Genomic DNA, 18,206 nt, shown 5'->3' with positions numbered 1-18,206 from the left:
TAGAGAAACCTGCCTGTTTCCAGGGAAGGGAGAGCAGCATGGGACTGTTAGAAAATCTGAGTGGCTTGTGGTGGCATCTGGCGGAGAAGACTCTTCTAGACAGGTGCTAGACCTCATTCTGCCCCTAAAATATTTTACCTTGGAAAAACCACTGACGTCTCTATGCTTTCTGTGATCCTCTGAAAATTGGGCATTAAAATAGATGAGCTTCAAAGCCCCTTCCAGGTCTAACGCCCTAGTATTACATAATTAATGAGTTGCCCTGGTTTAGGAAAAACACAAGGAAATAGGTCTCTCCTCCTGTGGGTCCCATACTCATAACTCCTGACCACCTTGTTAGACAATAGATAGCACAAATCTAACAGAGAGAACACTTGGCTATTTTAAGGGCCTACTCACAGAATTTTGTGAGTATTTGGTAACTGACTCTTGGGATTCTGTAGCACAAAGTTCAAGAATGTTCTCAGTTCATGCTGTGTTAACCTTGGAGGGAGGGTGGCTGAGGGGGAAAATGGGTGTGTGTCCACATCTCAGTTCACCAAAGTCTGCAGTCACATTGTGCATTGTCTGGGCCAGAGACAGATGAGCTCGGATGAGGCTTCACAGCACATATGCTGATTAGCTGATTAGAAACAACCCAAACGCCTATCAGCAGGCAAGCAGATCAAAAATTGTGGAATATTCATGATTGAATGTTATCAAGAAATGGCAAAGAATGAACTACTGCTACACACAGCACTATTAATAAAAATCTCAAAAACGATAGTGATCAAAAGAACTGATAAACAAAAGAATACAAACTATATGATTCCACCTATATACAGTTCTTAAAAAGAAAAAAGTCCGTCTATGATGGAGTTCCTGTCATGGCGCAGTGGAAACAAATCCGACTAGGAACTATGAGGTTGCGGGTTTGATCCCAGGCCTCACTCAGTGGATTAAGGATCTGATGTTGCCATGAGCTGTGGTGTAGGTCACAGACATGGCTCGGATCCCCTGTTGCTATGGCTCTGGTGTAGGCTGGCAGCTGTAGCTCCGATTCAAACTCTAGGCTAGGAATCTCCATATGCTGTGGGTGCAGCCCTAGAAAGCAAAAGCAAAAAAAAAAAAAAAAAGTTAATCTATGATATTGGATATTAGGAGAGTAGCTCCGTTTAGAGAAGGGGGTAGAATAATTAGGAAGGGGCATTGGAGGCAGATGGGGTAGGGGGTTCCTAGAGGAAGAGAATCAGGCTCTTAAGCAGGCCAGGGAAATAACTTGACCATACTGGGGACAACAAATCAGTTGTAAAGACTCCCCAGTTCTGTTTCAAAGGTAAAGATTAGCCTGAAGCACATTCTTGACCTATTTTTGCAGAATCTCCCTCCCCCCGCCCCCGCTCAAGCACTCAACCACCAGACTAATTGGAACCTAAAGATGATGCTGCCTGACCCCTGCTGACCCTCGTGACTCCAGTCAATAAGAGATGGAACTCTGTCACCCTTTGCCCCAATTCTATACTGAATTCGCCTCCTCTAAGCCCCTCCATGAATATGCATATACCACCCAAGCATCTTCCTAGTGATGCATCCACTTTAGCTTAAAATGTCCCCAGTTTTGCTGCACAGAGAGACACTGCTTTGGGAAACATCCCAGGTGTTGTCTCCTTGCTCGTGAACAACGAATCCTTCCTTCTCCTGCTCTTCAGTTTGGTTTGTGTCTTGGCTGGACACTTTCCAAGAGGTGAACCCTGTTAATTTTCAGGTGACAGCTTGAGGGAAACTGCTTGAATATTTATAATGCTGTATTTCTTTCTTTCCTTTTCTTGTCCTTCCTTTCTTTTTTGGCTGTACCCAAGGCATATGGAAGTTCCTGGTCCAGGAACTGAATCTGAGTCATAGCTGCAACCTATATCACAGCTCTGGCAATGCCAGATCCTTAACCCAGGGTGCCGCAGTGGGGACTCCAATAATACTGTATTTCTTGAGCCAGAACGTAGTTACATGGCTGTGTGCTCTGCTTGGAAATCCATCGAGGTGTGCACTTAAAAGAGATGGTTTGCTAACATTAAGGAACATTTTTCAAGTTTCATCCGCAACAAATAATAAGATACATTGAAGGAATGGAATACTCACAATTTCCAAAACTTACCGAAATTTGATTTGCGTAGAATTTCCACACTTTTTGAGACTCAAGTGATGGATAACATTTTGGCAAAATTGAGAGAGACCAGTACAAGCAGAGAAAGGGACAGGAGAAGAGTATACAGGTGAGCAAATGCAGATCATGTTCCATGAGGAGTGAGAAGTGGAGTTTTATGGTAAAGGTTTTGAATACAAGGCAGGGTTTGTTCTTAATCTCATAGGGCGTGGAGTGCCAGTAAAAGTTCTGAACAGGGAAGAAATATGCCCTTCCTCCAGTTCGTTCTGCTTTTAATAGGGTGAGATGTGGGGAAGGTATCTGAATTTATTCAGAAATGTTTTGTCCTAGGCTTGCACACACACACAATGTACTTCTGTATAAAATATATCCCCCACAACAATCCAAAGAAGTGGGTTTTTCTTATTTCACAAATGAGGAAATGGATGCCTACATAGGCTAATTTGTCTGAGAACAACAGAAGTGGCCTGAAGCAACTTTGCTTCCTTTGGAAGAGCCGCCCCAGGGAACAGAGCCTAGAGGAAGTGAGCAATAGATTTATTCAGTGGGGGGTGGGAGGGTGTGAGTATGGAGAAGAAGCAAAGAAAGCCTCGGGAACCTTCTGCAGAGGCCACCCTCTAGGGCAAGTGGCTGGTTTGGTTTCCATGGTAATAGGTAGCCACTCCCACTACAAAACCTCGTGCTCCCCTCTGAGCCAGAGAACCTGATTTGATGATTTCACTCAAGATGTGGAATCCGAGCCATTCCATCCTGTGTCAGCTCAGGGCACTGCCTCTAGAAAAATACTTTTTATTTTAGCAGGTCATTATTAATGATTCTTCTTTCTTGTTTCAGAAATGTTCTCCCGCTCGGTGAAGTGCTGAGTGAATGAGCGTTTTTTGAAATTTTCCATTTCCTTCATAGCTTTCAGATTTGCCTCATGTGAAAAGAGTTGAGAAAGTGGAAAATTTCCTTTGCCTGTCCTGAAATCTGCCTCACCAATTGTCTCTATGTGAGTCCATGAGGTGCCATTTTCTCGTTAAGGTCCAAGAACAGTTTTACTGTCAGAGAGATGATGGTTTTTATTCAATTCCCAGATAGATCCCTTCCTAGTTTTAATAAACCTCCCAGAGTTTCAGTTTTCTTATCCATGTTATGAGATGTGATGCTAATACTTGTTTCATAATGAGGAAAGTGGACATAAAGTACTTAATACACAGCCAAAAGCTGGATAGATTATAATTAATCTGCCATCTAGACTGTTTTTCTGGCTTCCCCCCACTTGATGGAGAATTTCTTAGTAATTTTTCACACCTATTATCCAAAGGAGTTGGGAAATGTGATGTTTTGAGTAATTAAATATTGTGAGTAACTGAGTTGACACACACATACTCACAATACACAAACAAGATCGACACATGAGAGCAAGCAGAGCAAGGAAGAATCACAATTATATTCAAGAAGCAATATTATTGAAAAGCACTGTAACTCAGGATTTGAATCCAAATGGCTAACTCCAGAGTCCCTACTTTCAGCTTCCAAAAATATGATGCTACGTGTTCCTGCTGTGGCTGCAGTGGGATCGGTGTGTCTCTGCAGTGCCAGGATACAGGTTCGATCCCCAGCTCCACACAGTGGGTTAAAGGATCCAGCTTCAGCGTAAGTCAAGTGTAACTCAGATCTGATTTCTGGCCCAGGATATGCTGCAGGATGGCCAAAAGAGAAAAAGAAAAAAAAAAAAAAAGTGATCCTGAGTGGGTTCTGTGAGCACCCATTTAACAAACACATAAGCTGAAGCATTTCCTTTTTATCTACAAGTTTATTACACCTGAAAACATGAACCTTCATTCTGTAACCATGAGCAAGCCATTTAAACTCTCAAAGTTCACTTTCCTTGCCTGTAGTATGGAGGCAATTTTAATACCTCCCTTCTGGAGTTGCTGTGAAGTTTAAAAGAGATAGTGAAAAAGAATTTAGCATATGATATATGCTCATTAAATATTAGTGGGATGGCTTTTCCATGTGCCCCAACTGGATCCTCTTTATAAGCAGTGCCCCCAGCCCCAGGCTTCTGGTTCTATTGACTGATAACAATTCACAGCTGCCCCTAGCCCTTAACACAGTCCTCAGCCTATAACAAGTCTCCTTGCTCGGGAGGCAATGCCCCCTACCACCCGGGCAGAGCTCAGCCAATGGCAGTGGACTTCCTGATACAAAAGACTGCCCTCCTTGAGCCTTATTGTAGTGCTACACCAGCTTCGTGGGACCGAGCTGTAGCTTATTTTCAGCAGGCACCACACTCTTGTTTAAGCATTCTCTTCCCGCTCTACTCTGCTTCTTATCCTTCCTCTTCTCCTCAGAGTGCTTTCTTGATCACTTACAAGAATCTTCATCTCAGTCTTGGTGGCACAGGAACCCAACTCAAGACCCCTGGCATGAGAGGTGGTCTTAAGAAGCCTACGCTGAGGGTGAGATTCAGGAGCTGCCTCACTTGCTGTCTGGATGGCAAATAAGGACCCTGGAGCTGGAGGTAGGTGGGGAAGTGATAATGCCTGCTATGCTGCATGCTGTGATTGCTAAGATTTCCATCTGTAATGAGCTGGGGGTGGGATTCAGGTCTGGAAGGGGGTATGCTAATTGGCATCGTTTCTCAGCATTTGGGAGATGTGGGGAATTCTTAACTATAAGGTCTCTGGCGTTGGATGAGTGGTTGAAGAGAGAAAATTATAGACTCAAACTTATTGGTCAGAAAGTTAAGGCAAAACGTGAGCATGGCAAGGCCTTAATCTCCTGCAGCTGGGACAGGGCAGGAGCGGAAAGAGCCCAAGGGCCTCACTGCAATAGTGCAAAGCTCTCAGAAGGCTGAGTGCTCAGCCTAGGCAAGCCTTTTAAGTCAAAGTTGGGGCCTTTGGGCAAAGAACATGACCTTGAGATTTGGGATAAAGATCTGTCTGTGTGGTTGTACTTTGAACTTTGATTCCTGTGAACCCTCTGAGCCTGAAGAAGTGGTCTCCTACCCCCAGCTTTCTTGACGATTATAAAGGGATTTCAGATGAGGCCTTGTAAACACTGCTGAGTCCTCTTCAGCATATGTTTCCAATTCCCCTCCCGGCCGCCAGACTCATAACTAGCATCACATCTCAGCAAAGCTCAATGAGAAGAGTGCTGGGCCAACCCCAGGGGAGATTCTGTTATATCCTGAAGGGGCCTCAGGACCTAGAGAGAATTTATTGGCAGAAGCTGGGAGAGTGTGTCTGAGAGGTCCTTGTGTGTCCTTGACCAAGGGAGAACAGTATATAAAGTTGGTTAAGGGAGAGTTTGTGGATATGAGGGCACTCCACCATCACTATGAGATAATGCCCTAGCAAGGGCCTAAGAGATAACGCTAAACAGTTGCTGGTATATCTCTCCAAAGACTGGGAAAAGCAATGACCTACACAAGGTGAAGTGAAATTGCAACAACTGCTGTTGCAAATGGTGGAGGAGGGAATCAAAGCTCAGAGAAGTGGATATGCTGGATAGGATGTGCTGTCTAGGACCAGAAAACCCACTCGTTGACCAATTTTGCAGGAGGGACCCAACGTTACTCCATTTGGCAAGGCAACCAAGAGCACACAAAGGTTACCTTTCCTCCATATCCTCACCAACACTTCTTGTTGTTTTGATAATAGCCATTCTGACAGGTGTTGAGGTGATGCCTCATTGCGGTTTTGTTTGGCATTTCCCTCATGATGCGTGATACTGAGCATCCTTACATATGTCGGCCGTCTGTATATCTTCTTTGGAAAATGTCTATTCAGATATTCTACCCATTTTTTTAAACTGGATTTTTTGATTTTTCGCTATTGAGTTGTATGAGTTCTTTGTATATTTTAGATATTAACTCCTTATCAGATATGGTTGCAAATACTTCCTCCCATTCTATAAGTTGCATTTTCATTTTCTTTTTTTTTTTTTCTTCTTTTTGCTTTTTCGGGCTGCACCCCGCAGCATATGGAGGTTCCCAGGCTAGGGGTCTAATCGGAGCTGAAGCCACTGGCTTTCACCACAGCCACAGCAACGCAGGATCTGAGCTATGTCTGTGATCTACACCATAGCTCACGGCAATGCCAGATCCTTAACCCACTGAGCAAGGTCAGGGATTGAACCTGCAACCTCATGGTCAGATTCATTTCTGCTGCGCCACGACGGGGACTCCCCTTTTCATTTTCTTGATGGTTTCCTTTGCTATGAAAAAAGTTTTTAGTTTGATTTAGTCTCAGTTGTTTGTTGTTGTTTTTTTTTTTTTTTTGTCTTTTTTTTTTGTTGTTGTTGTTGTTGTTGTTGTTATTGTTGCTATTTCTTGGGCCGCTCCCACGGCATATGGAGGTTCCCAGGCTAGGGGTTGAATCGGAGCTGTAGCCACCAGCCTACGCCAGAGCCACAGCAACGCGGGATCCGAGCCGCGTCTGCAACCTACACCACAGCTCACGGCAACGCCGGATCGCCAACCCACTGAGCAAGGGCAGGGATCGAACCCGCAACCTCATGGTTCCTAGTCGGATTCGTTAACCACTGCGCCACGACGGGAACTCCTCAGTTGTTTGTTTTTACTTTTGTTGCCAGATCCCAAAGATCGTCACCAAGACTAAAATCAAGGAGCTTATTGCCTGTGTTTTCTTTGAGGAGTTTTACAGTTTCAGTTCTTACATTCGGTTCTTATATATCTTGAGCTAAAATTTGTGTATTGTGTAAGATAATGGTCCAGTTTCATGCTTTTGTATGTGGCTGTCCAGTTTTCCCAACACCATTTATTGAAGAGACAGTCCTTTCCCCATTGTATATTCTTGGCTTCTTTGTCGTAAATGAATTGACCATGTAGGAATAGGTTTATTTCTGGGTGCTCTGTTCTATTCTATTGATTTATGTCTTTTTTTTTTTTAATGCCAAAACCATACTGTTTTATTACCATTGATTTGTAATATAGTTTGAAATCTGGGAGTGTGATGCCTGTAGTTTTGAACCTTCGCAAGATTGCCTTGACTATTGAGGTTTTTTTTGTGGTTCAAATTTTAGGATTGCTTATTTGATTAGTGTGAAAAATGCTATTAGGATTTTGACAGACTATATTTACATATAAGAATTTGTAGCACATGAGACATCATTGGGAAAAGAAAGCATTTTGCATAGAGGCAGTGCTGGGAGAGTCTAAAAATTTGTAGGAAGCTTCAGTTCTATAAACTGTTGGAAAGAGACTTCTTTTAGCTATCTTGGAACTCCAGTGCCTGGAACATAGGCACGCATTAAATAACTATTAAACTTCTTTTATTGTGGACTTCTAAAAAAATTAATCATAGTAAAACAAAAAGAAATGAAGTGGTTACCAATGTTCTGTAGAATCATCTGCTTATAAGTAATATCTCCCTAAGAATCAACAGATTTGTTTAAAGATTTTTATAATGTCAGTATGTTAAAAAACTAAAGGCAAACAACTGACAAAGTGTCAATATAGAGAAGTCCTGTAAAGTTGTAAGCAAAGCACTAAATAGATAACTATTGATAAATGTTATTTATTGAAATGAAATTGTTACAGTTCTACAGAAAAATATATACAAAGCCCTTTACTTGTATGTTAGCAAAAAAATTTTCAATAAAAATATACAAGCTTGGTGAATGCGTGGCTAAACATATACGTTCAAATGTACCTGGGTGTAATTTTTGTACTGGTGTAATTGTGAAAGTCGGTTTCTATAAAATCTGCTGAGAGTCATATAAATATAAGGTGTGCTCCTGTCCTTACAGTTTGGGAAGTAATCCTAAGGAAATATCTGTCCTAGGGAAATAATCCACATTTACATTAAAATTTAGACAATAATATATTCAGGACAGTCTTATTTATAACAACAAAAGATTGGAAACAACATAAAATTCTAAGTATATTAGAAGGGTTAAGTAAAACGTGGTGTATCTATTCTACAGAATATCTGTAATCAGTAAATGGAATAGCCGTGAAATTACCTTCATGGTAATCCAGTGCCATTGAAATACCACTATTGTATAATGTTGAGTGATAAACAGAAGACACACCATCATATATTGAACAGAGCAGGCTCTGTGAGGTGCTTGCCAGTCATACTGCTTCCCTTTGTCAAACCGAGTGGTGGCTATGTCTCTGAGGGCTTTTATTTTACCCACAGATGGTGAGCATTATATCACAAGACTCCTGGTTGTAGCTTTTTAGCACAAAGGATGAATGCCTGTGTCAATGGGCTCTTTTCATCTGGAGGGTTGCAGGTTATAGTCTTTGGGTGACTTCTGGTATTACTGCATAGAAAAATTTCCTTCTATTCTTTCTTTTCTCTGTACTCTTCATGGAGTTCCTAACAGTTGGAAGCATTATAGACTGTTCTTAATTTCTCTCTGTCTTTTACAAAATTATTTCCTGACTTCCTCCTCTTTATCGTCTAAAGTCCCAATAGAAATGTAAATTTCAGCTATGATAATAATTTTCAAGAGTTTTTTTCTCTTCTGATAGTCCTGTGTTACAGGATATTAGACTCAACAAATATTCCATGTGCTTCTCTGTGTCCCAGACTCAGTTAGATTTGGACTAGATCTGGCCAATAGCCTGTAAGCTTAGGTGACACATGTCACTCCCAGGCTGAAGCAGTTAAAAGCTATGCCTCAGTCCATCCTTCTGTCCATCTGCTGTGGTGTCCTTGTAAGCCACATGTAAAGATTGTGGCATCACAAAGTAATGAGAGCCTGGATCTCTGAGTCTCATAAAGAAGAAATACTTTTTTTTTTTTTTTTTTAAAAAAAAAGCATTTCAAAAATTAAAGTATAGTTGATTAACAACGCTGTGCCAATGTCTGCTGTACCTCAAAGTGATCCATATACATATACTCCTTTTCTGATATTATCATCCATCATGTTCTATCTCAAGAAATTGGATATAGTTTCCTGTGCTATACAGTAAGACATCATTGCCCATCCATTCTAAATGTAATAAATGGAGATTGAGCCCTTGTTGGTTTCATCATTTGCAACTATTTTCTCCCATTCCAGAGGTCATCTTTTTGTGTTTTTTTGTTTCTGGTTTTTTTTTTTTTTTTTTTATTGTTTCCTTAGCTGTACAGAAGCTTAATTAGGTCCTATTTGTTTACATTTTTTTAAATTTTTTTTATCTTGGGAGACTGACCTAAGAAAACATTTGTACAGTTTATCTTTTGCCTATGTTCTTCTCAGTTTTATGGTGTCATGTCTTATGTTTAAGAAGGACTTTTGGGAGTTCCCGTCATGGCGCAGTGGTTAACGAATCCGACTAGGAACCATGAGGTTGCGGGTTCGGTCCCTGCCCTTGCTCAGTGGGTTAACGATCCGGCGTTGCCGTGAGCTGTGGTGTAGGTTGCAGACGCGGCTCGGACCCCGTGTTGCTGTGGCTCTGGCGTAGGCTGGTGGCTACAGCTCCGATTCAACCCCTGGCCTGGGAACCTCCATATGCCGCGGAAGTGGCCCAAGAGATAACAACAACAACAAAAGACAAAAAAAAAAAAAGAAGGACTTTTGATTGCTTTGAACTTGTTATAGATGAGAAATAAACTTTTAACTGTCCTAAGTCATTGACAATTGAGCATAAGTTACTACAGCAGAGCCTATTATATTTTAACTAATACAGTTCTTTTTCCATAGTACCCTGTCTTGTTTCATGAATGTAATGTCTTTTTCTCAGCATACTGTAATCATTTTTCTTTTTTTTCTTTGCGTAGTATTTATTTCTCTTTTTAGTTGTCTCTTTCATGTTAGTGCCTTTCCTGAAATGTTTCAGAGTTTTCAACTATTGAGTTTAAAAATAAGGTACTAAAATGTGATATGAAATTTTGCATGCATGCATGCACAGGTTTCATAAGCTGTGGGATTCAACCATGGTACAGTCAGGGGTTGGCTCTCCTTTAAGAGACCCACATGTGTCAGTATGTGAACATCTTTCTTTGGGGGGTATCTATTATCCTAAATGAAGAATCCTCTAGTATTTTGTCTGGGCGGAGTTCCTGTTATGGCGCGGTGGTTAATGAATACGTCTAGGAACCATGAGATTGCGGGCTCGATCCCTGGCCTTGCTCAGTAGGTTAACGATCCAGCATTGCTGTGAGCTGTGGTGTAGGTTGCCGACGTGGCTTGGATCCTGCATTGCTGTGGTTCTGGTGTAGGCCGGTGGCTGCAGCTCTGATTAGACCCCTAGCCTGGGAACCTCCATATGCTGTGGGAGCGACCCTAGAAAAGGCAAAAAGACAAAAAAATTTTTTTTTTGTCTGGGAAATGGGATGGCAGATGTGCTTGACTGTGCTCCGGGAGCAAGATTGGGAAAGGAAGTTGAGGTCTTGTTGTTTAAAGTGCAAACTTTGACTAAATTTCCCTGTTTCCAGTGCCTGGTGTTTCCAGGTCTAGAATCTCTCTTATTTAGTTTCACCAGAGAATCAACTTCTGATCTTTTGCAGGGAATCATTCTCTGGCTGTATAATTTTAGAAAGAGGACCTGGGAGGATCCAGCTGCTCATTACACAGATACAAGCCCCTTATTTCCAGTGCTACACCTCACCTTCATCTTTGGTGATGGCTGGGTCTCCAAGCGCTAAACCTTTTTAGGAACTTCTTAGGCAAGTTAACCTTTGCCTCTGCAGGCCCTGAACTGGAATTTACTCTGCATTGTCTTTCACTGTTCCTCCATCCGTATATTAAACTTGGTAGAAATGAAATCTTCCCAAACTGCCAAATCTGCCAAATCTTCTTAATCATGGTTTCCTTCTGTGGTCTCTTGTTCCTTGTGGATTTATATATTTTTATTTCCTCACTGAGACTTTATTGCAGGAAGGGACAGAGAAGAAATTCTTTTTTTTTAAGGGTATGCAGATTTTATTTTTTAATCAGCGGGGCCAAATTTTCTTGCAGAAAGATGGTACCAATTGCATCATCCCACAGTAGATGAGAGTGCCCAGTTCCTTTGCCCGTGGCCAGTCCTGGAAGTTCTCCATCTGCCCACAGGCTCCCTTCCACTCCCTGCCCTCCTGCTTGCCAGTCTATGCAGGAAAAGCTCTCTCACACTCAGGGGTCTTGCCCTTTGTGGTGAAGGAGACCATCTTTCCCTATCTTCACTGGCTCCTTGGATTGCTTCTTCTGTGAATTGCCTGCTCGTAGTCTTTGCCCATTTTCTGTTGGGTCATTTGTCTTTTCCTTATTGATTTATATGAAATCTCTCTCTATATATAAAAACCTGAACATGTTCTGTCATTCTATGAATTTTGCTTGGTATTTTAATTTGTTTTTGGTGTCTTTTATTGTATAAAATGTTAAAATTTGGATGTAATCACTATCGGTCCTTCTAGGCTATTTACATTTTGTGTATTACGTCGTGCCTTCTTTACTTCAAGGCTATAAGCATACTATCCTCCTCTATGTATTTTTTCTCAAATACTTTTAGACAAACAGTATTTATGCTGAGCTCTTTGACCTACCTGGAGCTTATATTTTTGGTTTTGGTGAGGATAATAGCTGGCCTTTTTATTTTTCAAGTGTTGCCAGCTGTTCCCATTCCTATTGTGGAATAGTCTCTCCTTCCCCATTTACTTGAAATTGCATCACTCTATCATAAGTTAAATTTCCTTATAATGCAGGTCTCTTTCTGGACTCTGGTCTGTTGTATTGATCTATTTGTCAACCTATTTCTAAGCCAAAACCACAGTTTCAGTTCCTCTTGCTTTGTAGTATGATGTCTGATCCAGAAAGCTTCCCTCATCACTATTAAAAAATTTTTTGTTGTTGTTATTCTTACATGTTTCTCTTCCAGAATATTCTTTTTTTGATCAAAATCCATTTAAAATCCTCCTAGAGATTTTGTTTGAAATTTGTACATCAATTGAAGGGAACCTGATTTTTTACAATATTGAATTCTCTCATCTAAGAACATAGTATAGCTCTTCATTTTTTCTGACCTTTTTTAATGCCCTTCAGGAAAGTGTTATGATTTTCTCACATAGGTTTTGTCCACTCTTCATAGGGTGACTATTTTAGAGTTTCTATAGCTGTTACACGTAGAATGTTTTTTGCTGTGATAATTTCTTTGTAAAATTTATTTTTTCCATTATACCTGGTTTACAGTGTTCTGTCAATTTTCTCCTGTACAGCAAGGAGACCAAGTCACACATACATATATACATTCTTTTTCTCACATGATCCTCCACCATGCTCCATCGTAAGTGACTAGATAGTTTCCACTGCTATACAGCAGGATCTCATTGCTTATCCACTTCAAAGGCAATAGTTTGTATCTATTAACCCCAGATTCCCAGTCCATCCCACTCCCTCCCCCTCCCCCTCGGCCACAAGTCTGTTCTCCAAGCCCGTGAGTTTCTTTTCTGTGGAAAGGTTCCTTTGTGCCATATATTAGATTCTAGATATGTGATATCATATGGTATTTGTCTTTCTCTTTTTTAAATTTTTTATAATATTTTTAAAAAATTATGTTTTATTTACAATTTGCCAGTTTCTGCTGTACAGAAAAGTGACCCAGTCATACATACATATACTTCCCCTCTCTTGTATCATCTTCCATTATGCTCTATTCCAAGAGATTGGATATAGTTTAAGAAGTAAATGGTAAACCACCTCATTTACCTGGAGACATACTGCTTTTGTAATGGAAAAATCTGAAGCACAAAAAAAGACAGGAAACTGCCAACATTGCTTACTATGGATAACAGAAATCTCCAAAGTACAGCAGGAAGTTGGCCGGAGTAAATGATTTATTTGACCTTCAGTTCACTCTCCTCCCACCAATATCAGCAAAGGTTTCACAGTTATGGATGTGCTTGTGCAGTTTGGGGAATGTTAAAATTTGAGATTCAATTTCACAAATAATTGTGGATGAGAAAACTGTATAATTGAAACCCCTTTCCAGATTTATTTTATGCAAGTTGACCCAAGTGCAAGCAGCAATTAATATTTTAGCTTTTTACTGTTCTTTGGTTATTTCTCCAAGAAAAACTGTAAACATAAAAAAAGTATAACTTTTCGAGATAAAATGCACCCCAAATTCATTGCAGAACTATTTATATTAGCCAAGACATGGAAGCAACCTAAATGTCCATCAACAGATGAGTGGATTAAGAAGATGTGGTACATATATGCAATGGAATACTACTAAGCCATAAAAAAGAATGAAATAATGCCATTTGCAGCAACATAGATGCAACTAGAGAGTCTCATACTAAGTGAAGTAAGTCAGAAAGAGAAAAGATAAAAACCATATGATATCACTATATGTGAAATCTAAAATATTTTGCAAATGAACCTATCTATAAAAGAGAAACAGACTCCCAGAAGACTTGTGGTTGCCAAGGGGTGGTGGAGAGGAGTGGGATGGAAGGGGAGTTAGGGGTTAGTAGATGCAAACTGTTACATTTAGGATGGATAAGCAATGAAGTCCTACTGTATAGCACAGGGAACTATATCCAATCTCTTGGGATAGACCATGATGAAAGAAAATATGAGAAATGGAATGTATATGTATAAATAACTGGGTCACTTTGCTATTCAGCAGAAACTGGTACAATACTGTAAATCAAGTACACTTTAATAAAAAATTTAAAACTTTAAAGAATTGACTTTTGGGGGAAGGGAAGTTAAATTTGTTATTATTTGAAATGATGGTGTTGTAACATATAACCTCAAACATATTCTCCAAATGCCATTTGTGTTTTTATTGAACTTTAGTTCTAGTTTCACGACATTAATTTTCTCCCCTCATATTTGACAGTGAGTCAGAAGCTGCTTATTCCCTTGATCTACCCTCTCTCCCCCCCAACTGTATCCCTATGAAAATGTAAATTTTGGTCCCCATAATTATACTTAGGTGGGAATCCATCCTAAGAAAAAATCCAAAATTAAAAAAAGGCATTAAGATATTCATGACATTCTTATTCATAATAGCAAGAAATTAGAAAAAAAATAACCCTGCCACCCCCCACCACCAAACACACAGCTTACCCCCAGTTCAGTATTAACTGCACGCAGGAGGAACTGGGTTTAGAAAGGAACGTAAGAGTTCATCTTTCATAACAGGAGGAAAGCAGAGGATATGGGTGCAGATGGTTGGAGGTGGGTAAATGAGGTGGTGGGAGTTTGCGGAAGCTCTTCTGATTGCTCCAATTTCATGAGGAAAGTAAGCGACAAGATGGTCAGCTGAGAGTGAGCATGGGGGCGTTGGACTTAGGAAGAGAAAGGAGGAGGTGTGAGCTACTTATCTCAAAGAGTGGGAGTGCCAGTGTACTCGGGGATCCACTGTGCCTGCTGGGTGGCATCAAAGGCCCCCCTGAGGACTGAGGCATGAATTTAAAGCACACAAGGTGGCATGGCTGTGTGTGTGTACCTGTGTGCAAATGTGTATGTTTCTAGCGACTTCAAGCTGCATCGAAGTTGCAGGCCAGTGCAGCTAGCAGAAATAACTCAAATTTGGAGTTGAGCCAAGTAAATACAAGGAATTGAGGCATATGGAAAATGATACATACACCGAAATTCCTGAGCACTGACTATGGAATGTAAGCTGGCTAAGGAGGGGAGGGGGCACCGACAGTGGAAAGATGATAGAATCATTGAATTACAGGACTAGGTAGGGTCAGAATGTTTGGTCTAGGGCTCTAGAGAGGAGAGGGCATCATGGGATTGTCTCCAGGGTGAGTGGCAGTGATTTGTTAAGACAGCGTCTAGGATGTCACCAAGGGGGTGGGAACCCGAGGAAGGGTGGAGGACAGGATCATCAGAGTAAGGGGTATCTAGTGAGGGGAGTGGCCAGTGTGCATGCATTTTCACTTTCTTGTCTGTTCAAATCACCAAAACTTAGGACAGAAGCAGCACTGAGAAGAATGACATTGAACCAAATGTCAGTAAATTACAGCTATGATGAGGGGTTGTGGGTGTCTGATGACATACGAGGCAAAGCTGGGGTATTTTGGGAGGAGCAAGGGAGAGGGCTGGAAAGTGGCAAAGAGGGGTGAGGAGGACCTCATCCCACTTCCAGCCCAGGAGTCTGAGGGCTGTGGGAGGAAAGAGCCCCTGCCCGGCTGGAAGCAGTATCCTCCGGAGAACCTACTTTTCCTTGGAGCAAGAAAGAGAAAGGACTGCTCAGAGAAGAGCTTGGGGACATAGGGGATGTTTGCTAGTGATAAGCAGGAATTCAAGGGTGCATAGCAGGTGGTTTGGGGAGCTGGGAAGCAGTGGGATATAGGAATAGAATTGGGATAATGCAGAACCATTTAGGGATGAGAAGATGGGAAATGAGGGGTGACCCGGGAGTCTGAGGCTTTTTGTGGTGGCTGACACAAGCCAGGATAAAAGCCATCATAAAACTGGTTTAAGTGGACTGAAGGCAGATATTTAATTTTCTAACAACTTTACTGAGAACCTGTACTTCGTGTGTGTGTGTCTTTTTAGGGCTATGCCCCCCCCCCCGCCGCCCCCCCAGCATATAGAAGTTCCCAGGCTAGGGGTCAAATCAGAGCTGTAGCTGCCAGCCTACACCACAGTCACCTCAACTCGGGATCTGAGCCACATCTGCGACCTACACCATGGCTCACAGGAATGCCGGATCCTTAGCCCGCTGAGCAAGGCCAGGGATCCAACCCTCATCCTCATGGGTACTAGTCAGGTTCATTACCACTGAGCCATGAAGGAAACTCCCAGAACCTATACATTTTAAATATACCATTTTAATTTGAAATTCTTTGTTTTTTTCTAATTTTATTGAGATATAATTGATCTTTAACATTGTAGAAGTTTAGGATCTATAGTGCATGGACTTGATACATTTATATGTTGCAAAATGACTGCCACCATAGTGTCAGCTAATGGCTCCAGTGTGTCACATAATTACCATCTTTTTTTTTTTTTTATGAGAACACTTGAGATCTACTTTCTCAGCAATTTTCAGGTATGTAATACAGTGCTGTCACCTATAGTCACCAAGCTCTACATTAGATTCCCAGAACCCATTCGCCTCATGACTCTTTGGCCCCACATGTCCCCATCCCCCCCTTAATTTTAAGTTTTATTGGAGTAGAGTTGATTTAGACTTATCACAATTATAGTTGTGATCATTTCTGCTGCACAACAAAGTGATTGTGATGGTTATATACATGTCTATAACACACCCATAAACATCGTGAAATGATCACCACGGTGAAGCTAAATACCAATAGCTCTATGTAGTTGTGTGCTGAGAAGAGTTAAGATCTATTCTTTTAGCAAATTTCAAATGTACCGTACAATTTCATTACCTCTTATCACGCTGCTGTACAGTAGATTTCCAGAACTCATTCATCTTGCATAACCGAAACTTTGTCCACGGACTTATCCTCCTTCTGCCTCCTCCCCTCATTCCTAATCCCCTGGAAATCATGTTTTGATGTTCTGCTTCTATAAGTTCAAAATTTTTATTTTTAAATTATTATTTATTGTTGCCACAGCAACGCAGGATGTGAGCCACGTCTGTGACCTATACCACAGCTCATGGCAACACCAGATCCTTAAGCCACTGATGTGCTTCTGGTGGTGATATCAAGACTTTCACCTTGGAGAAGAGAAATAGGGCAGGAAACATGAGTTTTATAAGAGTAGGTGTTGAGTGTATTTATGTGAAGATATAAAGAGAATAAGAAAACACAAAAATAATGATTTATGCAACAGCCTCAGAGAGAAGATGAGGGACTAGGATAGAGAAGGGAGGTAAGGATGGATGGTGAGAAGAACTAATGTTTACTGAGTGTTTTCTGTGTACCAGGGTCTGTGAAGTTTCACATACAGGCATCCATCAATATCCGTGATGGATTGGTTCCAGGACTCCCCTACCCCACAGATGCCAAAACCCACAAATGCTTATGTCCCTTATTGTATATCATGTATTTTTTTATAAAACAATCCTAGAAGTGTTGTATCCCTCATTTTGCAGATGAGAACATTGACCATGGCTCAGAGAGGTTAAGGCAACTTGCTCAAATCCACACTGCTAGTAAGGTTAGAATCAAGATTCAAAAACTGGAGTTCCCGTCGTGGTGTAGTGGTTAACGAATCCGACTAGGAACCATGAGGTTGCGGGTTCGATCCCTGCCCTTGCTCAGTGGGTTAACGATCCGGTGTTGCCGTGAGCTGTGGTGTAGGTTGCAGATGCAGCTTGGATCCTGTGTTGCTGTGGCTCTGGCATAGGCTGGCAGCTACAGCTCCGATTAGACCCCCAGCCTGGGAACCTCCATATGCTGTGGGAGGGGCCCAAGAAATGGCAAACACACACACACACAAAAGATTCAAAAACCCAGTCTTGTTGACACTGAGATTCCTGCTTTTTCCACCACATCACACCCCTTCCTCCTTCTTGAGATGAATGAGAGTGAGATAAAATAGGCAAAGTTGGATACATGTTTGGAGAGTGGGGGTGAAATTGAAGATATTTCCATTTGCAGACACTGTTGTTGTTTTACCCAAATATCTATTCATGGGATCAACTCTGCCTCTCTAAACTGAGACAAGGTTGCCTCAATATCATTCCAAACCTTGTGAAAGTCTTGGAGCCTCCCACAGATCTCTGCAGGCTCCCAGGGACTGGCATCCTCACTCGCTCTTCTGCATCTTGATCATGGCTTTCCCTGAACTGGTTCAGTGATGAGATCCTCTCCCATCCTGTGGGCACTCTGATGTCTCTGCCTCAAATTCTACAAAAAGGCATTCCCAAAAAGCACTTTTATTTGTGGTGGACTTTACAGAGGCTTTTGATGGGGAGCAAAGGAGAGGTATTGATCACAGCAACACAAGTTACTTCTCATTGAAACAACTCACTCTTGTCCTTAAAAGTCTTTTCGTTTTTCCCCATTGGGGCTTTTCACTGGCCTCTTCACCCAGGGATGTCAACCTGCTTTAACCATTCCTGTGTTCAGTCTTCTTTTTTCTCTCCTTTTATCTCTGTTCCTTCCTCCTCCTTTCCTATGATAGCCTTGGGAATGCTAACATTTCCTCCTTCTATTACACTGAACAACCTACTTCCCTCTGCTGGTCTAAGCCTTTCTTT

This window comes from Sus scrofa, chromosome 9 (genome assembly GCF_054392235.1).
Source record: "Sus scrofa isolate SSC_HxYL_T2T_F1_AM1 chromosome 9, Sscrofa_HxYL_maternal_Yorkshire_Landrace_v2.0, whole genome shotgun sequence".
NCBI classification, from domain to species: domain Eukaryota; kingdom Metazoa; phylum Chordata; class Mammalia; order Artiodactyla; family Suidae; genus Sus; species Sus scrofa.
This window is presented reverse-complemented; position numbering follows the sequence as displayed.